This window comes from Meles meles, chromosome 1 (assembly GCF_922984935.1).
Source record: "Meles meles chromosome 1, mMelMel3.1 paternal haplotype, whole genome shotgun sequence".
Lineage (NCBI taxonomy): Eukaryota > Metazoa > Chordata > Mammalia > Carnivora > Mustelidae > Meles > Meles meles.
This window is the reverse complement of record NC_060066.1, coordinates 200,801,512-200,824,895: the sequence shown is the minus strand read 5'-3', so window position 1 is coordinate 200,824,895 and position 23,384 is coordinate 200,801,512. Positions and strand designations below refer to the sequence as shown.

Here is a 23,384-nt window from a genome sequence, read left to right as displayed (position 1 = left end):
ACAATACGGTACTCTAACTGTATTTTCTCTTCCTTAGAATTTTCCTAATGATATTTTCTTTTCTGTAGCTTACTTTACTGTGTAATGCATAGACATACAAAATATGTGTTGATCGACGACTTATGTTATCAGTAAGGCTTCCTGTCAACAGTGGGTGATTAGTAGTTACATTCTGCGGGGAGTCCAAGTTATACACAGATTTCTGGGAGGCCTTGGCGGGCTCAGTTGGTTAGGCGGCCAACTCCTGATTTTGCCTCAGGTCATGATCTCAGGGTCGTGAGGTGGACTCCTGCCTCAGGCTCTGCGCTCAGCAAGGAGTCTGCTTGACATTCTCTCTTTCCCTCTGCCTGTCTCCCCCACCTCGTATGCACTCTCTCTCTCTCTCTAAAATAAACAAATCTTTTTTTTTTTTAGATTTTATTTGCTTATTTGACAGAGAGAGACATCACAAGTAGGCAGAGAGGCAGGCAGAGAGAAGGGGGGAAGCAGGTTCCCTGCTGAGCAGAGAGCCTGATGCGGGGCTCGATCCCAGGGCCCTGGGATCATGACCTGAGCCATAGGCAGAGGCTTTAACCCACTGAGCCACCCAGGTGCCCCTAAAATAAACAAATCTTTTAAAAAAAAAGTATACACAGATTTCTGACTGCATGGGGCTGGTGTGCTTAATGTCCTCATTGTTGAAGGGACAGGCTTTAACTCACTGAACCACCCAGGTGCCCCTAAAATCTCTTAAAAAGGGGGGACGCCTGGGTGGTTCAGTGCGTTAAGTCTCTGCCTTTGGCTCAGGTCACGGTCTCAGGGTCCTGGGATCCAGCCCCACATCCGGCTCTCTGCTCAGCGGGGAGCCTGCTTCCCCTCTCTCTCTGTCTGTCTCTCTGCCTACTTGTGATCTCTGTCTGTCAAATAAATAAATAAAATCTTTTTTAAAATAAATTTAAAAATTTTTAAAAAGTATACACAGATTTCTGACTGCACGGGGCTGGTGTCCTTAATGTCCTCATTGTTGAAGGGTCAGCTGTATATGGTAGAGGATAAAGGTCTTGGGGGAATGATTTTTTTCTCTGACCAAATGGGAAGCCTGGAGCCACTAAGCTATCTTGTGTCTAGGAAGGGAGCTGCTCTGTGGCTGAGTCTGCTGTCAGGATGGAAAAGTAGAAGGATGAAAAGAAACGACTTTGATGTCTCGATGAAGGTACAGCTAACCAGTCCCTGAATTATCCTGCCTGTGCACTTCCTGTTCTATAAGATAATCCATCTCTTATTCTGAAAATCAGGTTAGATCGATTTCCTTTTCATTATTTGTAGCCCAAAGCATCCTGATACAGCAAAACTCTGTTTTTGTGTATTTTTTTAGTTTTATTTTATTTTATTTTATGTATTTTTTTAGTTTTATTTTAATAGCATCAAATTTAAATGAAAATTTCCATTTCTGCTGTAGCTACACTTATTTGTTCACTTTTATTATGCATTTTGTTTATTTGTTCTGTCTTTGCCAAGAGTTTGTGTATCTTAGTTTTAGGGATTTTTCCCCTCTATTTCCCCTTTTGTTCATTGTCCCCCTCCCTCCCCATTTCATTGGTACTTGCCCTTTATTATCGACTATTCCCTTTCTTCTTTGGGGAGATTTATTCTGTTATTTATTTTTTATTTTTTAGCTTCTTTAAGATTAACTTCATTTTAGTTGTACTTTCTTGTTTTTTCTAAGAAATGTATTCAAAGCTATAATTTTCCCTACAAGCAATGCTTTAGCAACATCTTGCTGATTTTTTAGATACCTTTCACTTTAATGATAAGGATTTCTTAATCTCCCTTATTATCTTTACCCCATGCATTACGTAGAAGTATGACTTGAAATTTTCAGACACATGGAGTTTTTTCAACTCTCCTGTTTGTTACTGATTTCTACTTCTATTGAACTGGATTTAAGCAACTGACCAGAATGGTGCTGATTCTTAGGAATTTATTAATAATTATGTTGTAGCTTCACATATGATCCATATTCACCTGTTTCATGTGATTTCGAGAATAGTTTATATTTGGGGTTTGAGGATGTATTCATCTATATTAGCTTATATTCATTCATTGTTCAAATGTTCTATATCCTTGGGGCGCCTGGGTGGCTCAGTGGGTTAAAGCCTCTGCCTTCAGCTCGGGTCATGGTCCCAGGGTCCTGGGATCAAGTCCTGCATCAGGCTCTCTGCTCAGCAGGAAGCCTGCTTCCTCCTCTCTCTGCCTGCTTGTGATCTCTGTCAAATAAGTAAATAAAATCTTTTTTTAGAAGCTCTATTTCTATATCCTTGCTTTTTTTCCTGCTTTAGTTATTTCTGAAATGGGTGTGCTAATATTTCCAGCCACCCTGTAAATTCAGCTACTTGGCCTTATAATTCTATCAGTAGTTTAATGTATTTTTGAATTGTATTATTAGGAGTTTATATGTTTATAATTATCATGTCTCCTTAGTATAACATTCTTTTTTTTAAAGAATTTATTTATTTATTTGACAGAGAGAGATCACAAGTAGGCAGAGAGGCAGGTAGAGAGAGAGAGGAGGAAGCAGGCTCCCCGCTGAGCAGAGAGCCCGATGGGGGACTCAATCCCAGGATCCTGTGATCATGACCTGAGCCGAAGGCAGAGGCTTAACCACTGAGCCACTCAGTGGCATCCGGTATAACATTCTTTTTACTGATACATGTGGTCTTTTTGGTCTGTATGGGTGCTTTGGCATCCTAGTTTTCTTCTGATTTGTATCTGCTTTGTATCTATTTTTCAACTTCTTGTCTTTTTTTTTTTTTTTAAGATTTTATTTATTTATCTGAGAGAGAGAAAGAGACCACAAGCAGGGATAGGAGCAGAAAGGGAGTGTTGGTGACCAGCAGACACTGTGCTGAGCACAGAACTAGATTCAGGGCTCATTCCTGGGCCCCAAGATCATGACTTGGCTAAAACCAAGAGTGGTAGGGTTAACCCACTGAGCCACCCAAGTGCCCCTTAGCTTATTGTCTTGAATTTGTTGAGTAAATCACATGTTTCCATGGTCCAAACTCAGAATAATATTTAAAGGTATACAGCGAAAAGTTCTGCTCTTACCCAGTTTCCATCCATCCTGTGCCAGCTCTCATTTCTTCGCCTCTACACGCTAGACTGACTCTACTTCATGTTGCTCTGTGACACTGGGACTAGAGCCTGTAAACATTTGTCCTTTGGCAGATGGCATAATGCTGCCTTATCAGCAGAGGGTGCAGAGGGAAACTGCAAGAGGGAGAGAGGCTTGTCTTCCAGTTCTGGAGCTTTGCTTTCTGGCTTCTAGAGTGTGGCAGTTTCCATATTAGCAGGTGCTTCTCTGTCAAGGGTATGCAGGGAACTGAGTGGTACACGCACACCAGCATCCCATGGGCTACAGTTGCACCTCTCCAGTGCCGTGCAGATCTTAGTCTGGAGAGGGGGAAGGGCTCTTCCAAGTTTGTTCCTGCTTGGGTACGCTCCCTCCACCTTCAAGCTGGCAGCTTACGGCCCACACCTCTGCTCCTGCGGCAGCCACTAGCCAAGTGTGGCTGCTTGAATTTAAATATAAATTAAAGTAAGATCAAGTAGAAAAATCCAGTTCCTCAGTCACAGTAGCTACATTTCTATTGTTTAATAGCCAACGTGGGGCCCCCGGGTGGCTTAGTTGGTTAAGGGTCTGCCTTCGGCTCAGGTCATGATCCCAGAGTCCTGGGATCAAGCTCCACATCGGGTTCCCTACTCAGCAGGGAATCTGCTTCTCCTTCTCCCACTCCCCCTGCTCATGCTCTCTCTTTCTCTCTCACTCTCTCTCTCTTAAATTAATAAATAAAATCTTAAAAAAAAAAAAAAAGCCAGTGTGGTTCATGACTACTACACTGGGCAGTGAAAACACAGGACATATCCAATGTTGCAGAACATTCTGTTGGACTCACTGTTTCAGAGGTCTCTCTATTGCTCTTAGGAGTTAGTCTCTTATCAGCTAATAATTCTTACATTGTACCAGTTAATATTATACTAGTTATATTACTAGATAATAATTCTTTTTTTTTTTTTTTTTTTTAATAAGTAGGTTCCATGCCCAGCACGGAGCCCAGTGACAAGGCCCCGAGATCAAGACCTGAGCTGAGACCAAGAATCGGGTACTTAACCAACTGAGCCATCCAGGCACCCCACTAGCTAATCATTCTTTATATTAAAGTTTCTCTGTTCAGATTTCTCTGGTTTCTATCTCTTCACTGGCCATTAACAGATACACACCCCATTTGTCATATGTGTCTTTCCAATGTTTTTTAGGCAAATATAAGCAAATACAAATATATATTCTTATCTACACACACACACACACACACACTCATTGACACAAAAGTAACAAACTAGACATACAGTGCAGTGGTCTGATGAACTGCCAGCAGGCCAAATCCAGCCCAAACTGGATTGCTTTCCAGCGACAGTGGCAAGTCAGCAAGTAGAGCAGATCCAACAGAGATGACATGGCCTGCAAAGCTGAAAATATTTAGTGTCTGACCCTTCACCAAAAAAAAAAAAAAAAAAAAAAAGCCTTGTTGATCCCTGTTCTAGCCCTTGCTTTTTCAGTTTAGCAGTATATACTGGAATTCTTTCCCTATCAGGATTTTAGAGCTTCCTCACCCCCCCCCCTTTTTTTTAAGCATAATAGTCCGTCGGATAAATGCATCACAATATACTTAAGCAAGTTTTTTTGGTTTAAATTCCATTTTGTTCTTATTTCATGAATTATTTCAGTAAATAAGCTTGTATATGCATCATTTTGTACACACACAGGCACATATATAAAATAAATATTTAGAAGCAAAATTATTGGGTCAACGGGAAAGTGCATTTTTAAATGGTGAAAAATATTGTTAATCTATTTTTTTATTTTTTTATGTTTTTTAAAGATTTTATTTATTTATTTGACAGAGAGAGAGATAGATCACAAGTAGGCGGAGAGGCAGGCAGAGAGAAAGGGGGAGGCAGGCTCCCCACTGAGCAGAGAGCCCAATGCGGGGCTCGATCCCAGGACCCTGAGATCATGACCTGAGCCGAAGGCAGAGGCTTAACTCACTGAGCCACCCAGGCGCCCCAAATATTGTTAATCTACATAGGAACTGTACAAATTTCTATTCCAAACTGCAGTGTATGAGAGTGTCGTCTGTTCACCATCACACCATCAAATGCCAGAATTTCCCCCAATTTTATGTGTTAAAAAAAGATATTTCAGGGCGGTTTTAATTTGCACTGTTCATAGTATGAATGGGTTGAGCATCTTTTTGTATATTTATGGTCCATGTGTGTGTGATAGGTCTTTTCACGTCTTTGCCCATTTTTCTAAGATTTTCAAGGGAGTTTTGTTCTCGTTCTTAGGAAGTTCTAGAAGTTCTTCATGTATTAGGGAAATTAATCCTCTTACTATGAGCTGCAAATATATTTTCCCAGGATGTCATTTGTATTTAGACTTTGTTCATGATTTTTCTTTTTTTTTTTTAATTAATTAATTTATTTATTTGACAGAGCGGGCGAAAGAGAGCCATAGAGCATAAGCAGGCGAGGCATGCATAAGCATGCCTCAGCCGAGGCAGCAGGAGAAGCAGGCTCCCCACTGAGCCAGGAGCCTAATGAAGGGCTGGATTCCAGGACCCTGAGATTATGACCCAAGCCCAAGGCAGACGCTTAACTGACTGAGCCACCCAGTCACTCCTGTTCATGAGTTTTCTTAAAAATGTTAAATTGATCAGTCTTTACTTATTTGGGTTTTGGATTTTGAGTCAATTAGAAAGAACTTCACCACCTCAAAGTTATAAAGAAATCTGCCCACTATTCCATACTACTTTAATGTGTACAATTTTTTAGCTTTAAATCTTTGATCTAATTTTAGTTGCTCTAACATAAGATGTGGGATATAGATAAAACATCTTTTTCAAATGATTACCCAGTTATCCCCAAACCATTAATTATAAAATTTACTTTCTCTCTCTTATACTTTTAGCATATACTAAATTTCTATGTGTAATTTTGGTCTATGCTTGGACTTTGTATTTTGTTCCATTGGTTTGTTTGTCTTTTCTTGTGCTAGTTGCCCACTATTTTAATTGCTGAGGCTTTAGAATATAGTTTAATATCTGGTAGGGCTGGTTCTCCATATTCTTTGTTGTCTATTTTTCCATTTAAACTTTATAATCAGCTTCTTTGCAGAAGAGAAAAAAAACCCTGTTGGTATGTTTGCTGAGAATTAACATTTTTATGATGCTTAGTTTAGTCTTCTTGCTATTTAAGAAATGGTATGTCTCTCCCCCGCCTTCTTTTTTAGAGAGCAGAGAGAGAGAGAGACACAGAATCTCAAGCAGGCTCCATGCCCAGCATGGAGTCTGGCACAGGGCTCAGTCTCACCACCTGAGATGATGGCCAGAGCCAAAATCAAGAGCCAGACCCTTAACCAACTGCACCACCCAGGTGCCCTGGTATAGCCTTCTGTTCAGGTTTTCTGTTGTATCCTTCACTGATACTTTAAGTCGATACATTGGTATTTTTTTTTGTTGCTATTGTAAATACAGTCTTTTCTTCCATTAACTCTTCTAACTGGGTTCTGTGTAAGGTTTACACATTGTTGCATCAGTCGTGGTTCTCTAGAGAAAAGGAGCCAATAGCATGGAGATCAAGATTGAGATAGAAATATATAAAAGGAGATGTTCTTTGGGAATTGGCTCTCACAACAGAGGCTGAGATATGTACTGATAAGCCATCTCTAAGCTGAAGAACCAGGAAAGCGGGTGGTGTAATTCAGTCCAAGGCCAAAGGCCTGAGACCTGGAGGAGCTGATGGTGAGATTCCAAGTCCAAGGCAAGGGCCTTTGTCTTCTAGTTGGTTTCTGTATGTTTGTTTGATATATTACCACCTTACTTTCCCATCTTCTCCTTCCTCTCCCTTCCCACATCCCCTTCAGCTTTATCTCCCTTCTCTCTCATTCTTTTTTTTTTTTTTAAGATTTATTTATTTATTTGAGAGAGAGAGTGAGTGTGTATGTGTGTGTGCAAGGAGGGGGAGGGACAAAGGGAGAGAAAGAATCTCCAGCCAACTGCACTGAATGTGGAGCCGGACATGCAGGGCGGGATCTCACAACCTTGTGATCATGAGCTGAGCCAAAGTCAGGAGTCGGGGGCTCGACCCACTGAGCCCCCAAGCACCCCTCCCCTTCCTTTTCTTATCATTGGTTATTCAGGAGATCCTTAAGGGTTTTCCAGGTATATAATCCTACTATCTCTCTTTTATCTGATGGTGTTGAGTAATACAACCTACATAATGTTAAAAAAATAGGGGTGATGGCGGCCCTACTTGTGTTGTTCCTAACTTTTAGAGAGGAATGTACCAGGGTTTCCCCATTAAGCAGATGCACTGCGCTAATAGTTTTCCTCTTTTTTTTTTTTTTAAGATTTTGTTTATTTATTTGACAGACAGAGAGAGAGATCTGAAGTAGGCAGAGAGACAGGCAAAGAGAGAGGGGGGAAGGAGGCTCCCCACTAAGCAGAAAGCCCAATGTGGGGCTAAATCCCAGGACCCTGAGATCATGACCTGAGTCGAAGGCAGAGGCTTAACCCACTGAGCCACCCATGTGCCCCTCGTTTTCCTCTTGAAAGGAATAATTGGATTTCATGAAAATTCAAAGCTTCTGCTCTTCCAATGACACCATCAAAAGAAAAAAAAAATGAAAAGGCAAGGCAAGACTGGAATATTCGTAAAGCATAGATCTGATAGACTTGTATCCCTGTATCCAAAATATGCAAGGAATTCCTATAACTCAATAATGAGAAAAGCAACATGCAAAAGGAAATGAAAATGAAAACCAAAAGCAGATACCCACCTCACACCCATCACAATGACTACATTTAAAATAACTGACAATACCAAATGTTGACAAGAAGGTGGATTAACTGGAACTCTCAGCACTGATGTTGGGAATAGAAACGTCACCAGCGTTTTGGAGAACTCTTTGGTTGTTTCTCATAAAGGAAATGAACAGCTACTGTATAACCTAGCCATTCCATTCCTGGGCACATTACCCAGAAGAAATGAAAAACACACATCTTCACGAAGACTTGCACACAAATATTCATAGCAGCATTTTTCATAACACCCTAAAGCTGGAAACACCGAAGTTAACATGCAAATGAATAGACGCATGGTGGTCTATCAATACCAAAGGGCCCAGGAATTAGAAAGAATAAAGTACTGATAAACTTAGCAATGTGGGGGCACCTGGGTGGCTCAGGCGGTTAAGCCTCTGCCTTCGGCTCAGGTCATGATCCCAGGGTCCTGGGACTGAGCCCTGCATCAGGCTCTCTGATCGGCGGGGAGCCTGCTTCCTCCTCTCTCTGCCTGCCTCTGCCTACTTGTGATCTCTATCTGTCAAATAAATAGATAAAATCTTTAAAAAAACAAAAACAAAAAAACCTTAGCAATGTGGATGAAGCTCAGTGAATCTATGCTGAATGAAAGAAGCCAGGCACAACATACTCCATGCTACATAATTTTAATATATGCAATTCTAGGATAGACCAGAGTCACTACACTGACAGCAAGTAGATCAGTTGTTGCTCTGGGTGGGGGCTGTAGAAGGGCGTCGAACAAGAAAGGGGCACAGGGGAACCATGCACGTTTTCAGGTGATGGATGTGTCTTAGGACTCTGGTTTCTAGTCTAGCATGAAAGAAACTTGGAAATAGCCATTCTGTTCTCAACAAGTAAAATCTGAATAAACTGAAAATCAGGGGCACCTGGGTGGCTCAGTGGGGTAAGCCTCTGCCTTCAGCTCAGGTCATGATCTCAGGGTCCTGGGATGGAGCCCTGCATCGGGATTTCTGCTCAGTGGGGAGCCTGCTTCCCCCTCTTTCTCTGCCTGCCACTCTGCCTACTTGTGATCTCTCTCTGTCAAATAAATAAATAAAATCTTAAAAAAAAAAAAAAAGGAACAAGTATAGGGACAGGGAAACCTGAACTGTGGTTGACAAAATGTTGGAGGCTCAGTGTGGACAAGTCTGAGAGTTAAAAATCCAGAGGGGAGGCTAGTCTTGTTAGTGCTTGTTAGTTGTACCTCCTGGAGCTCCATTAATGAGTATCAAGAAAAAATCTCTTGCTTTTGTCAGGCATGGAGGAAAGGAACAATTTTGAAATACATCAGAGCGTTCTATTCTTTTCAAGAATAAGGTCTGCCCTCCTTAGGAAACCATTTAACCAGATTCTAATCTGTTGAGGTTTTGTCTGAGCCTAACTGACCTGGGGGAAGGGAAATACCCAATTGTAACCCACGCTAGATATCTTATACCACTTAAGGGATCAAAGTGATTCCAGAGTTTATATGGAAGGGCAAAAGACCCAGATTAGCCAACTAAATATTGAAGGAGGAAAACAAAGTTGGAGGACTGACAGGACTTGACTTCAGGACTTACTATAAAACTACAGTAATCAAGTATGTGGTATTGGCAAAAGAATAGACCAATAGAACAGAATATCCCAGAAAAAAAACCCTATATGAAGTTAACTCATGTTTGAAAAAAGCAGAGGCGATACAATAGAACAAAGATAGCTTCAACAAATGGTGCTGGGAAAACGGAACATCCTCATGCAAAAAAAAAAAAAAGAAAGAAAAAAAAGAATGTAGACACAGACCTTATTCTTTATAAAACTAGCTTAAAGTGGATCATAGATCTAAATGTAAAATGCAGAACTATAAAATTCCTAGAAAATAACAGTGGAGAAAAATCTAGATGACCTTGAGTATGGTAATGATTTTTTAGATACAACACCAAAGGCATGATCTGTGAAAGAAAGAATCGACAAGCTGGGCTCATTAAAATTAAACTTTCTGCTCGGCAAAGACACTATCAAGAGAATGAGAAGATAAGATACAGGCTGCAGAAACTATTTGCAAAAGACAGACCTGCAAAAGGACTTTTATCTGATATACACAAAGAACCCTTCAATCTCAACAATCAGAAAACAAACAACTTGTTTAAGAAATGGGCGCCTGGGTGGCTCAGTGGATTGGGCCGCTGCCTTTGGCTCGGGTCATGGTCTCGGGGTCCTGGGATCCAGCCCCGCATCGGGCTCTCTGCCTGCCTCTCTGCCTACTTGTGCTCTCTCTCTCTGTCAAATAAATAAATAAAAAAAAAAAAAAAGAAAGAAATGGGTCAAAGGCCTTAACAGACACCTCACCAAAGGAGACAGACAGAGAGCAAGTCCGGGTTTCAAGAGATGCTCCACATCACATGTCATCAGAGGAACACAAATTAAAACAACAATGAGATATCACTATACTCCTATTAAAATGGCCCAAATCCAGAGCAATGGCAACACCAAATGCTAATGAGGGTATGGAGCAGCAAGAAATCTCATTCATTGCCGGTGGGAATACAAAATGGTACAGCCACTTTGGAAGACAATTTGGTGGTTTCTTACAAAACTACACATCCTCTTACCGAACGCTGCAGCAAACGTACTCCTTGGTATTGACACAAATACAGAACTTAGGTCTGCACAAAGGTCTGCACACAGTTGTTTATTACAGCTCTGTTCATAGTTGCCCAAACGTGGAAGCAACCACGATATCCTTCAATAGGTGAATGGATACATATACTAAGGTCCATACTGATGATAGACTATTATTCAGTGCTAAAAAGAAATGAGCTGTCAAGCCATGGAAAGACATGGTGGAAACTCCAATGCGTATTACTAAGTGAAAGAAGTCGATCTGGAATAAACCACACACTGTATGATTTCCATTATATGACATCTTGGAAAAGAGAAAACTATAGAGACAGCGGTTACCAGGGGTTGGAGGGAGGGAGGACAAGTAGGTGGAGCCCAGAGGATCTTAAAAGTAGGGACCCTCTTCTGTGTGATATTACAATGGTGGATCTATGCCAGTCAACATTCGGCCAAACCCACAGAATGCACGGTGAGAAGAGCAAATCTTACATGAACCGTGGACCTTGAGGGATAATGATGTGTCCACACAGACACATCAATTGCAAGAAATGTATCACTCTGGTGGGGATATTGACGGTAGGGGAGGCTATGTGTGTGTGTGTATAGGCAGGGGAAATATTGGAAACCTATGGACCTGCTTCTCAATTTTGCTGTAAAGCTAAAGCTGCTCTAACAAATAAAAATGTTCTATATCTTGGTAGAGTGGTGATTACACAGGTGTATGTATTTGCCCAAACTCCACTTTAAACGAGTACAGTTTCTTATACATAAATGATGCTTGATAAACTTGATTCTAAGTGACGTGAAAAACTATGCGGGCTTGCATCTGCAGAACAAAGTAAAGGATAGCAAAAGGGGCTGGAGAATGAGGACAGTATAGTTGGTGAGAGATAAAAGTCAATTGGACTTATATACTCTGCGGAAACGCAGAGTATATATTTAGAGATAAAATCAGTCAGATTAGGGGACTGACTGAGGGCGAGCCACAGAAATGTCAACAGCAACTTCCAGGTGTCAGACCTAAGCAACTGGGCAGAGAAGGGGATGGGGGTGGGTTGTCCTTTCTGGGCTAAGCTGCTGAAAAGGAGAAGCAGGTTTGGCTGGAAAACCGGAGCTTCTGTGGATCTCCATCTCCATGGAAATGTCAATTTCATTTCATCATTCTAAATGAAAAGCGTCTTTTGTTCAGGGGAAACCAAGGCAAGGGATTCATTCATAGTATATGATATTGGTAGGACCAGACCCACAGAAGGGCTCCAGATTCCACTGGCTGAGCAGCCCCTTTTGAGGGGCAGCAGTCTCCCTCCTCCGCCTCGCCTCTTTTGTCATGCCCGATGGATGCGCAGGCGGCTGACCTTTCTGAGTCATTCGGCAAATTCCAACAGCTTTCTCATCTGAGACTCGCTGGTCTCCACTGGGCAAGATCTGAAGACCAAGCTTCATTTGGATTTGAGAAAAGGGTAGTGAAATTTGAACACTTAAAAAGCCAGGAAAAAAAGAATGCCAAGGCCCAGATACCTATGCTAACAAATAAAAAGCGTTATGTGGAGCATCCAGCAAACTTCCCGTCTACAAATACCGCCACCGCCTGAGGGAACAGCAGAGACATTTGACCGGGCAGCAGCTGCGGAGAGGGTGCTATTTAAAGACAGCTTTTGCAGCCCAAGAACTCTGAGCTTGGGATTTGATTAGAAGGCAGAGAGGAGACAGCAAAGACCGAGAAAAGAACCAGATTTGGGGAAAAACATCACCGGGTGGTTGGCTTCTGATGTGAACCCCAAATATGTGAAATGAGTTCATTTTAATAAAATTATGTCTCTCCGTCTCTCTCTGAGTAAATTAAATGTGTTAATTCATGGAAAGCGCTTGGAACAGTGTCTGGCACATAGTGCAATACTGGAGGGAAACTCATTATTTTCATTATTATCCCTCCATCTACCCACCTACATACATATGCCCAGGGATGGAGAAATGCTCAGCTATAATGATATGTTACTGCTAAGTGCTAGGATTTATAGTGATTCTGTTTTAAAATCTCTCGTTCGTTTTTTTTTTTTTTCTGTAATCCTTGAACTCTTTATAATGGATACATATATTTTGTAAAACCCTCAAGTCATTATTCTGAGAGGAAAAAGTGAAGACTCTGGAGTCAGATTTCCTAGGTTTAAACCCCAACTCCACTTCTTGGGAGCTGTGTCACCCTCTCCGAACCAGTTTTCTCTTGCATAAAAGAGGGTAATAATGTCATCTACCTCTTCAGAGGGTGATGAGAATCCAATGAGATAATCTAGGTAGAGCTTGTCAGAGAATAAGGGCGAGGTAAATGATGCCTGGCTGTTACTAGCAGTAGAAGTGGGGGCAGGCTGTCTGATTACTTATGGCAGGAACCATGCTCTACTCACCTCAATGTCCTTGGCATGTAATAGGCACTCTAGAAACAACTGGTAGTTTAGCTGGAGCCCCTTAGGCATCAGCCTGGGAACATTCTCTGTCAAGGTACAAGAAAGGGTGAAAAGTTCTCATGTACCTTCCTCCTTTAGGTGAAGGATTGTGTCCTTCTGGCGATTGGGAAGCACAAGTTATTTCTAGAACAATCCTTGAGGCTCTCTAGAGAGAAGTCCTTAGAGGTCCCCGCCCCTGTTTTCTTATTCTCCCATGTGATGGCCAGATGGAAGCTGGAGCCATTGTTTCCATGACCCCATGCTGTTCTTCTTGAACTATAGGTGAGGCAGTCCCGTGGGAATTTCTAATAATGCAAAACCTCAAGTAAACAGTCATGGAGAAATTGCAGCCATTGACCCATGACTGTGTATGAGTGTGTGTTGAGGGATGGCATTCTTTGTTACAGCTAAAACAGTCCTTCAGAAAGGAAGAGTCCTTCTTATATTTTATAAACATACATTCCTTTTAAAATTAGAAATACAAAATTCAGAAATCCTATTCTTTGTAACTGTGGTCCCAGGAATTCATGTACGTGGTAGCCACATTTCTTGTCTTTTCTCCTAGTCCCTGCAGGATGTGGAAACTTGTTGAACGGAACAGGGATGACAGATCATGGGTACAGACTTACTCCTATTGTTTGAGAAGTTTGAACCGCAAGCTATTCACATTTATATATAACACATCGGCAATAATACTGTTTTGCATAAAAAAAAATCCATTAATTTGAGAAATATTTTTTGAGCACCTACTATGTGCCATGTACCATTCTAGGTATTTGTTGCTTGCTTGCCAAATCTGGCAACCCTGTATGTGTGGGGCTCCTATTAAAGGAGAATGCAGAGATGGTGGAAACGAATTAGGGTGGACAACAGCTGTGGTGTGGCTCTAGGGACTACAAAAGTGACTGGATGTCAGCTGTAGTAAATCTGACCCCGAACGTGACAGTGACATGAAAGTATAATAGTGAAAGTGACTAATTGGGCAGTAACGAGGACAGCTGTGTACCCAGTAGGGGCCTGCTAAATACTGGCTTGACTATGGGGCAGTGGAAGTAGCTGAATGACAATGACGGTGAAAACAACCGAAAGGGTGACAGCTGGGCACAGAGTCCAATTGCTACTACACTATACAAAACTGCTTGAAGTTTGTGGTCATTGACAGTGGTCGCCTACTGGACAGTGACAGTAAACAATAATGAACCCAATGACAGCAACAATGCAAGTGACAGTTCTGCCCAGCAGATTGAATTTGTGATTAAAAACGGTGATGGAGTGGGAGTCAGTCTGACAATGACAGCTCTCAGAACGACCGAATATTGACATTGTGGATGTAACAGCTGTAACCACAGAGGGAACTCGGCATTGTACTGAGAGTGCTGGATTTGGGCAGCATGACTGGCAGTGACAGAAAAATTGGCTGTGCGTCAGTGACAGAGTGACAGTGTGAGGTTCAGTGGGCCAGCACTGATGTGACTTAGTCTGATACTGTCTGGATCTGACTTAATCTGTTTGGCTGTAGGAGCGTGGCGAGAGCAGCTCCAACGTGGACGGCTCACTGTGCAACAAAGCGTGTTAAAGAGAAACTGGGCAAAAAAGCTATGATCACCGCCCCCCCACTCAAAACAACACCCTCTACATTCCTGAGGGATGAGGGAGAGGCGGGATCAAGAGATCTTCAAGACACCACGATTGGCTGACATGAACCTGGTAGCCTATCACCGCCGAGCGGTGCCAAGCCCGTCCACCAATGAGGATGCGTCTGGGGACGCGGCTCAGGTCACGTCTCCGCCTTGCACGTGAACATGTTTTGGAAAAATGTAGAGAAACCTTCCGTGTCTACTTCTGTGCCATTCTTGAAATAAGATCCTAAGCCTAGCAGTGCCCCAGCAAGAGTCCGTGGAACCCCACTCAAACTTTCCAAAGAGAGAGTGGGGAGGAGAGAGAGTGGCTAAGGGTCATGGGTCGGGGAACGTGCCTGCAACCCGCCAGCCCCAGCGTCCTAGCATTGGTGGAGGTCGCGCGCGACGCAGGCCCCGCCCCTTGAGGCCCGCCCCCTGGCACGTGACTGTGGCGCGCGGGGCAGGCCGGGCGGCCCCCTCACCGCTCGTACTCCTTACGCGCCGGCCGCAAAATGGCCGCCTTCTGGCGTCTCTGGCGCTGTTGAATGAAGAAAGCTTTATTGTTCCCTTCGGGCAGGAGTGTTCGTGTCCTCTATGGCGCTGTCAATAAAGAACGGCAGTTTGAATCGGTGCTGAACAGGTAACCATAGAAACGGGGCTGGGACTCAGCGTGGAGACCCCTTTAGCAGCTGAGGCCCGAGAGGCGCCCCAAATTAGGGGCGCGCTGAGACCCTTCGGCGTGCGAACTCCGCGGGGCTCTGGCAAGTCCCAGCCGCCTCCTCTCGCCCAGGACGCGGACCCCCGGGGGTGGCTCCCACCCCGAGCGCAGGCTGGGCTGTAAGTCTGCGGTGGGGAGAGGCCGCGGGGCCCCGTCGGGGCGCACTCGGCTTGGCCCCAACCTGGGGCCTGCCCTTGCCCCTTTCTGTCTGCCACTTGGCGCGATCTGAGGCCTCGCTGCCGCTTCTCGAGTCTCCCCTACTCTCTTCTGCCAAGTGCACCAGGCGTCGGGAAACCCCGGCCTTGGGTCAGTCCCCACCCCACCCCGTTTTTGGTCTGTCGGGAACAAATAGTGGTTTTTACATTTTTAAATGGCGGGGTGGGGGGAACGGGGAGAAGACTTTCGGGTAATTTGTGAACTGTATATGAAATCAAATGCCAGGGTCCACAAGTGAAGTTTTATTGGAGCACAGCCGTGTTCATTGTTCTGTATCATCTGTGGCTCCTTTCTTGCTGCAAGGGCTAAGCTGAGTCGTTGCGACAGATACGGCTTAGCCCACAAAGCCGAAAATGCTTAGGCCTTGCCCTTCGCAGAAGTGTGCCAGCCCCAGCCCTAGACACAAGCAGACTGGTCCAGCGGTTCTTCTGATCACTTCTCACGGAATGGGAAACTCCAGTTAAAACTACCCCGTGCACCTAAAGCTCTGGCCTTACTGATCTGTTTGCTATTCTAATGGGAATTGTTTCCCACTATTTTTGATAACAAAAAGACGCCTACAGTAAGTCAGGTGTTTTATTTGCGTTCATGTCCAGAGGGTTTGTTTGTTTTTGTTAACAACACTTCCTAAGTAAGTGCCCATGTTTGCACCTAAGACAGATTCTGAGGTTAAGCTTCCTTAGGGTACAGTATGGGTCTGGCAAATGGAGCTCACCCCAGCGAGCCCTCTGCTTGGTAACCCACCTCCTACGGCTTCAACTTCTTTCAAGTCTCAACCTGGGGCTCTTTGGTTCTGGCTTGAAATTGGATCCGACTCTGTGTTTGGCTTGTGAAGATATAATTACAACCTCAAAATGAAGTTTTTCTTTACTTAGATAAATCGTCAAACTTCTGCCATACCCTGTGTTCTAATTTAGATGCCTTTCTTCTCTGGCAGTAGTTCCCAAACCTAGCTATTCATCACCGGTTTAACTAACTAATGATTTCAGAACACCCCATGCCTGCATGCATACTTTCATGAATCATTCAGTATTTATTGAGCATCTGCTATGTACTAGAAATGATTCAAATCCCTGGAAATACAGTGGTGAGCAAGATCAACGTGATCTTTAGCCTTTCACAGAATTTAAATTCAGTAGGTCTTGGACAGATGGCATATAGGTAAACAAAGGTAATTTCAACTACAGCTGTCATAGCGTCATAATAAAATTAGTAGTTAATATTTATTAAATGATTTCTGCATGCTAATGCACTATGTGCTTTACTTGCTTGGATTATCATTCAGTCTTCTCACCAACACTATGACAAAAGTAGTATTAATATTTCCATTGACTAATATTCAAGGGAACTAAGATCTGAACCTTAGCTGGTCACATCACCCTGTATTATCCCATGTGTTTATTATCTTTTCTACAGACTTGAGATGCCCTCAAGGGCAGGACCACCCCTTCCCTGTTTTTGTATCAGCTGCTAGCCAGTGCCCACAGCCTGTAGTCTGCTAAGTATTAAATAAACAAATTCAGGCCATTGGTTGAGCAAATATTTGAGTTCTTGCTATGTACCAGATACCACTGTGCTAGGCCTTGTGATTACCATGAGCGAGATGGACCTAACACCTCATATCTAAGACAAATAGTGGCATCTGTGATGAAGGTGGTCAAACAACGCTAACCTGGGATAACCTGGGAAACTCCTTTTACCAGGATGGCCCAGTAAGCCGCTAGAGAACTGTAGTTTAAGCTGAATCTGAATCTCTCTGAGCGACAAGGATCCAGTCCAGCAAGAAGGGAGTGAGGAGACAACTGGGAAGGAAGGACTTTTTAATAGGACCAAGATGGTGAGGTGGCAAGAATTTGGGGTGTTGGAGGACCGGAAGAAGTGAGTAGTGGTGCTGTGATTCAGTCCCATGCTCTGAGTCTCTGGCCCTGAAGCCAGCTTTACTGCTGGGTGGCCTGCCCATGGGCCAGTTACAGATTAATGCTGAAAGGCAGATGATGGTACCTCCTCAAAGGGTTGTTGTGTGGATTAAATAAGAGAAAATGTAATAACAGGTTGGGTGTTTTTGTTGTTGTTACGCATGTTGCTCAATTCCAGTTAGAGAAAACAAACCACAATTTGGCCCCAAACGGAAATTTATTTGAAGTGCTAAATAATAACAAAAATCCAGGATTATGTTACCAACAGAACAGGGTGTATATGTATGTTTCTATCTTTGATGGGGTAGAGGGACAGGAACAGATCTTATTTTTTCCTAATGTTTCTGTTGAGAGAAGAACTCTTCCAAATGGCTTTTAATTTTTTTTTTCAACCAAATTATACAACAGTCAGTTCAAAGCACTTTTCATTATTTTAGTGTGTTCCTCCATTGAAGGCATGTGCATTTTCTTAAGGCAGTCTAAGAAAATGATAGGTTTCTTCTAGTTGGTGGTCATTTCAAAGTTTGCTTGTAAATGATTTTGGGTTCCCCCCGAAAGTTTTCAAAATAATGTTGCATACTTTATGCAAGGCATCAGATGCTTTAAAGCAAGTAGCAGGCTTTTTGAATTGGTAAAAATCAGAAGGTGTTTGGGTTCATGAATGTGAAAATTGCAGAAGCAGTGAGAAATCCAGCGAACTGTATAAGAAGATCATCAGTGTCAAGTTTTGCTTTAAACTGTGATGTAATCCGGTCCAGCAAATGGAGCAAAGAACTGGACAGGAGAGTGGCATGTTAATGCGATGTTAACAATAAGGCCTGCATGAAATTGCTATTTTAGGTTTGGGCGGGACCTTCACATTTCAAGTATTCCACTTTTACTATGTGATTTGGGTCTGGTGGGTTCCAGTAAAGAGAAAGTGCTAACACCAGTTTTGAAGGATAATATAAAGCTGCAGGAGGAGCGAGGGCATACGAATTGGTTTTTCAGTCTGTTTTATTTCAGTTCAAAGCATCATTGCAGACAGGCACTGCAGGAAAACGAGCCACACTTTGGCCATACTCAGCTGCTTTTGGAGATTGAAGGAGACTGAGTAGAACCAAAGTGTGGCTTGTTTTCTTGGGCTCTCTGTCTGCAAAGAAGCTTTGAACTGAAATAAAATAGATTGAAAAACAAATTGGTATGCCCTGTTGCCTCATACTGGGTGTTTACGTTACCCTTCTGGAGTACTGCATGTACCAGCACCCGGAGGAAGGCAGTGACCCCTCAGCCGCTTTCAACTCTTCAAGAGAGTGAGCTCTTTGATTTTCACAAGGAAATTGAATTGGAATTTATGGTTTTCTGGATCTCCAATAGGCTGCCTTCTAAAGCCATCATCCCGATAATGCGAAGAAAGCAAGCTGTAACCATGTAGAGGAAAAGAATTAAATATTAAGGGCACTTAAATTCAGAGATGAGATTGTCACTGTCTTCAAGTCGTGGAGGGGGTGTGGTGTGTCATTTGCCGAGACCGTTGCAGTTTTGAGGCTTCTGTAGGCCTCAGCGGAAAGAAGGGTAAGGAAAGAGTGCTGGCTTTCCTTATACTTCCCCAGTGGTGGTGTTTAACCCCAAATCCTCAAACTCATGACACCCAAGTATTTCATTACCTTAGATGAAGTAAATACATTATAGCTGATCCTGGTTTGTTAATCTGGGGTAAGTGGTTGAGTTTCAGGGGACCCACAAATCCTTTAAATTTGTCTGCAAATTTGTCTGGGTGTCATTTTTTTCTGGGGACTGAGCCCATTTCTCTAATCAGGTCTCAGAGGGATCCTTGACCTTCAAGGTGCACAGCTGATAATGAAATGTCACATGTGATACCACTGGCCCCAAATAATGTTGAGCAACCCCCTGAAACCAGTTACTTCTTACTGCTGCATGGTCTTGACTGCAATTTTGAAAGTATCTTTTTGGGCCTTGTTTCCTGTCAAAAGTGGCCAAGCATATGAGTGAGCATGTCTGGTAGAGGTTATTTACCCAACGAGGTACTTTGGAAATGCCTCAGAGGTCATTGTCATGATTTTACAGGAGACTGCCACACTGGCGATGTGTTGCCTTGGTAACCTTGGTAGCAGTTGCCGTATTAGTCTCTTCTGACAGGTGAAAGGAAGAGTGGTTAGCAGCCTAAGACGTTGGCTCTAGGCATCAACTTCGTGCAGATGGACTTGGTTCCCCAGGACCATAGGAAAGTAGGGTTAGGAGGGAGAGAGAGAGGAGAGGGATGGATTGAAGGAGGCAGAGACAGAGGAGTGAAGGAGGGGAGATGCTGCCCCTCCTTTGTCCTGGCATCCCTGTGTTGTCTGCGAAGGGAAAGAGCTTTTTCTGAAACCAAACTTACTTCACTTACCTAAAAAAAAAAAAAAAAAGTCAACTCGAAGATGCAGTTTCTGGTTTATTAATACTCAAATGGAAAGAAAAGGAACTATCTTTAGGTCTTTATCTTGGAATGTTTGCAAACATGGGACCTCAGTAGAAAACTGCTGTGGGCCACAGTTGATTTGGCCCATACAGTGTTTGTTTATTTATTTTTTTTCCATACAGTGTTTATTAATGAGTGCTTACATTTACAGAGAGAGATTTTACATCCGTCTGACCCCTGGAGGTATTGGCATGAGTGACTTCTGCTTTTAGCGGAGAGTCTAATTTTGGGGCTCTCAATGTTTGATTAAGTAAATTTTTAGGAAGGAAAGGGCCCAAGAAGGATGAGGGCGATTAGAAACAAAGGATTACTAGCTTTTGAGGCTCTCAATATTGGTTACTTGAAATTTATTAAAATACAAAAACAAAGTGAATGGTATGTGGTTCTGTTTCTGATTTTGAGAAAATATAGCAGAGGTCCTCTAACCTGTTACTTTCATCTGTTTCTCAGCTTTCTAAGACTGCAGCCTGACTGGTGGATTTTTGTCCTTGACTCCTTTAGCTCCTCCTCCCCACTGGCTCTGAAGGATGGCGTCAGGGGCTCTGGCAGCAGTGAACTTGCCATTTTTCTTCCATCTGGTACTTATCTTTGATTCCTAGTCTCAGTGGATGGCACCAGAGAGTTGCAAAAGGCAGAAAGTCCCCCAATGTTCTTCCCCTTCTGTCAACTCCCCACCCTCCTTCCACTCCCTACCCACAAATAGCGCACATTTATTTAGGCTACAAGCCTATTGATGTCCCCTTTCTCTTTTGGTTAAAGCTACTATAATCTCTCGTCCTGAATTACTACATAGCCTCGGAGCTGGCCAGCTGGCTTCTTCCTTTGTTCCTTTCTAATCTATTTTGTACACTGTTGCCAGTGATCTTTATAAAGCACAGATCACATGTGATTGTTTCCCCCTTGCTTCAGACTCTCAAATGGCTTGCCTGCCCTCAGGATAATGCAGTTCCTTGACTTGGCCTGTGCTGCCCTCAGACTCTGTCTCAAGCCCCATCTTACTCTTTCCCCTCCTCTCCCACCCTTCTACTTAAGCACCAGTCCCTCATGCTCAGTGGGCCCAGAACTTCATCCTTCCCAGGACGAGTAGGCTGCCCTCTGGGGCTTTGGAGTTTCCTGGTCATGTTACTTACCAGGCCAGTAGCACTGCCACTCTCTGCACTGACCATTCGATCACTGAATGTTGTTTGAGCTTTTTATGTGGTTCCTTTGTCCCAGGACTATGTGCCGCTTCAAATATGTAGTCAAATACTGTCCCGAGGTCAGTTGATGTATTTATTTTCTCTGGTGCTCATGCCACCAACTTGATAAGCTTTATCAACAGGCTCATTTGTTTTAAACTTTAAGATTTGCTTTTAAAAATCTCATTTTGTTTTTTTAACTATGTAAATCATTTATGTGTTTCCAAAATCAAAACTATGTAACAAGGTGCATTCACAGAAGATTTTATTTCATACCTGATCCTCCTCCTCTGTTTCTCTTGAGTCTTCTGTCAAAATTTTTCGGGTTTTGCCCGTTTGTTAGGTAAGAAATAATTTCAATGTAGTTTAAATTTGTTTTCTCCTTTAATGAGATATGGGATATCTGCCCCATGTCTGTGATATAAGTTGCAAAAATATTTTTCCAATTTGTCATATGCTTTAATTTGCATATGTTGTTTTATTGCTGTACAAAAGTTTTTCATCTTTACATATTATATTTATGGCTTGTATAGTGTATTGCTTTAGATTTTGAGTCACAGTTAGGAATTTGCCCTGCTCTTAATTTATGGGGAATTCATTAGTGTTTTCTCTCAGTATATGTATGGTTTCACTCTTTATGTTTTAAACATCTAAGGTTCTTATCCTTTTGGAATTTATCTTGACATTTGGTTTGAGGAAGGATCCAACTTTATCTTTTCCACAATAGCCAGCCTGGTATTCCAGCATCTCTTATGAAAAATTCTTATCAGCGTATCTCCATGGCTCAGACAGTTAAGCACTGGCTCCTGATTTCAACTCAGGTCATGATCTTGGGATCATGAGGTTGGGCTCCACCTAGACATGAAGCCCACTTAAGACTCTCTTTCTCCCCCTCCCTCTGACCTGCCCTGTTCTCTCTCTCTCTCTCAAAAGAACGGAAGAAAGAAAGAAAAGTTCTTATTTTTTGCCTGTTGATTTGAGATGCTGTTTTAATTGGATACTAAACTGTTGTATACATTTGGGTTTCTTACTGGATTTTCTATTTTGTTCCATTGGTTTGATTGTCAATTCATATGCTATTATCCTAACCATCTTAATTGTAGAGGCTTTATAATTTTTAACATCTGGAAGGGCCAGTTTTTTCCATATTGCTCTTTTTTAGTGTTTTTTTATGGCTGCTTTTGCTTGTTTATTCTGCCATATAAACTTTATAACCAATTTGTTTAGTTTTAAGCAGCAACAAATGGATGGTATTTCTATTGAGATTTTGTTAAATTTATTATTTAGCTTGGAACTGACATCTTTATGATGTTGAGTCGTCTTATCCAAGATCTTGGCCCATCTTTCCATTTGCTCTGGGCTACTTTTGTGATCTTTCAAGAGTGTTTTATGTTTTTTCCTATAAATTTTGTATGCTTCTTGTTAACTTTGTTACATTTTCAGTCTTAACTTTTTTTTTTAAATAAATAATTCCTTTTGGAAGCTCAGAGGGGTGTTACACACCCATGTACTCAAAACTTTATGTGTATTATTTCAGATGGTTCATAGATGTATCCCCAGCCCATCCTGTTATATTGCCCCCTCAAAACCCCTTCTCTTGTCTGTCCTCCTCCCTTCTCAGTACGGAGCTCTGTGTCCTACATACAGTAGGCAGTCTGTGCATATTTGTTGAATGGATGAATAAAGCAGGAAGGGAAAGATGAAAGTAGATAAAAGAGTGAGCCTATAAGACCCATATATGGAAAGACTGTCCTTGTACAGACATCCAGATATTCCTAAGTGTACAGTCTGCAGCTGTTAATTCACTGGTTTCTAATATGTTGTTCTCCTTGACCTCATCCTGGAACTTTAAAAAATAACATGTTGATAATGATAGTTACCATTTATTGAATACTACAAAGTGCCAGGCGCTGGCTAGGTATTTTCCATAATTATTTCTGGTAATCCTTACAGCCACTAAGCAATAGATATTAATATCTCCATGAAAATATGGACGTTTCAAACATACACAAGTGTGACTAGCATTGAACTCCCATATACACATTACCTCCCTTTTACAGAGGAAGCAGGTTTTGAAAAATTAAGTAGCTCAAGGTTACAAAGTTAAAGTCAGGTTTGGAACCCAACTCTTTTTAGCTCTTTATTAAGGTTATTTTTCAAATTTTAAACTCCCAACTGGCCAGGGAAAAACGGAAACAAGGGAGACAGTCATGAGCCACTCCATTCTAAACTCCAGCTCACAGTATCACTTTAGTCTTCCTTTCTAATTCGTATCACAAGGATTCCCCTCCCTTCTCTTTGCAAATACTAAGCCCTCCCATCACCCCTCCCTCCTGCTT

At 42.4% G+C, this 23,384-nt stretch overlaps 1 protein-coding gene across 4 annotated transcripts in view; it reads left to right on the top strand.

Annotated features, from left to right (window-relative positions):
* Window positions 1-15,033: 15,033 nt before the first annotated feature.
* ZBTB40 (zinc finger and BTB domain containing 40) overlaps window positions 15,034-23,384 on the top strand; it is a 73,017-nt gene continuing 64,666 nt past the window's right edge. For all 4 annotated transcript variants that reach the window (XM_046002957.1, XM_046002970.1, XM_046002963.1 and 1 more), the window contains exon 1: window positions 15,034-15,199. The gene's annotated coding sequence lies outside the window, so the exon portion shown is untranslated. The remainder of the gene's footprint in view (window positions 15,200-23,384) is intronic.